Genomic DNA, 1,798 nt, shown 5'->3' on the forward strand with positions numbered 1-1,798 from the left:
GCGGGGACTGTGTGTGCGAATCCCTGAACTTCGCGCTCAATCTCTCTGTAAACTTAAAACTGACCTGAAATGATAGGTTTAAAAAAATAGAGCGGGATTTATTTTGGTTTTGCGGGAAAACGGAGCCTTTTCCTTCCACCCGTCAGCCTCCAGCAGCACAGGCTCCACCAGCACCTTGACGACGAAACGGTTTTCCTCCAAATCCAGATCTGCGCCCTGTCGCGGCCCCAAGGCCAGAGGAAGCGGACTCAGAGCACGCGGCAAGGGCGACACCTGAGCCCCGGTTTCCACAACGCAATGCCCGTGCCGGCTGCAGGGGACCCCGTCCCACGAGCCACCGACAGGTCCACACGTGTCCCGGGGGCGCATCCCCGCCGTGTTTTCGCCCGCTAGAAACCCGGTTCCCTGTGTTGTCTCACCGCAACACCGCCTCTGCTCCCCGTCCTGCTCCTCTGGTGACTGCGCCCCCAACCTTCCCAAGCCCTCGGGGCCCCCTGCCCTGGACTGAAGCCCCCGGGCGCCCTCCACCCCCACTGCCTGGCTCCTGCCCCGTTTCCGTGGACTCTCCGGGGTCCGCCAACATCCTGACGCGCCGTGTCCCCCTGTGCTGCGTCATGGCACAGAGCCACTCCTTCCCAGCAGGCACTTGGGCTCACTGTTGTCATCATGTCACCACAATCACGAGTCCCTGCAGCGGGCAAAACACCAAGCCAGGTGCCGGGAGCGACGGAGATGATGGGGTTCAGCCGACTCCCGGCAGCAGCAGCCTTGGCGGGCACGCGATGCGGCAGGCGGAGGGTGACCGTAGGCCCCTCGGGCTCCCGTGGTGACTCATCCGGATCCCGCCAAGCCCCCATTCGCTCTCTGAAGGGGCGTGAGTTCTGCCAGAGGGAGGGGGACCAAGAGCCCCAGTGTCTTCGCTCAGGGGGAACTGAGTCAGTCGCTCCCTGTCTACTGCTGCGTAACAAGTCACCCCCAAACTTCATGACTTAAAAAGCGTCATTTTGGGGCGCCTGGTGGCTCAGTCAATTAAGTGTCTGACTTTTGGTTCAGTCTCAGGTCATGATCTCCCGGGTTCATGAGTTCGGGCCCCACGTTCTGTCAGCATGGAGGCTGCTTGGGATTCTCTGTCTCCCTCTCTCTCTCTCTCAAAATTAATAAATGAAATTAAAAATTTTTTACGTACGCTTTTTTTGTATCTCATGATCGTGTAGAGCTCGTGTGGGTGATTCGTCAGCTCCACGGGCCTTGCCGCCCACCCGCCTATCTTGCCCCTGGGGACACCATGTTCTCTGGTCACCTCCATCGGTAGCCCGGCGTGAGGCTCCCCGGCTGCCGGTTCCACGGTGCCACCCGTCAGGTGCGCTGGGTCCACCAGCCGCTGACAGCGGTCTCTGGAGCAGCCCACCCACGCCTTCCCTGGCCCATGGGGCAGGTTCACACTGAGCATCTCCAGGGCAGCGGGACCCTCTGGCTGTGCTGACAGGTGCATCTTGGGGGCCTCCTGCAGACCACAGCTCTCTGGGTTCAGCCTCACAGCCTTAGTCCTCCTGTCCTCCCCGTGAGCCAGCCAGCCTGTCCCCAGTCCTCCCCATGAGCCAGCCAGCCTGTCCCCAGTCCTCCCTGTGAGCCAGCTTGTCCCCTGTCCCACACCGTGAGCCAGCCAGCCTGTCCCCATTCCTCCCCATGATCTAGCCTGTCCCCAGTCCTCCCCATGAGCCAGCCAGCATGTCTCCTGTCCTCCCCGTGAGCCAGCCAGCCTGTCCCCTGTCCTCCCCATGAGCCAGCTTGTCCCCAA

The sequence above is a fragment of the Herpailurus yagouaroundi genome, unplaced genomic scaffold (genome assembly GCF_014898765.1).
Source record: "Herpailurus yagouaroundi ecotype Mexico unplaced genomic scaffold, PumYag 188, whole genome shotgun sequence".
NCBI lineage: Eukaryota > Metazoa > Chordata > Mammalia > Carnivora > Felidae > Herpailurus > Herpailurus yagouaroundi.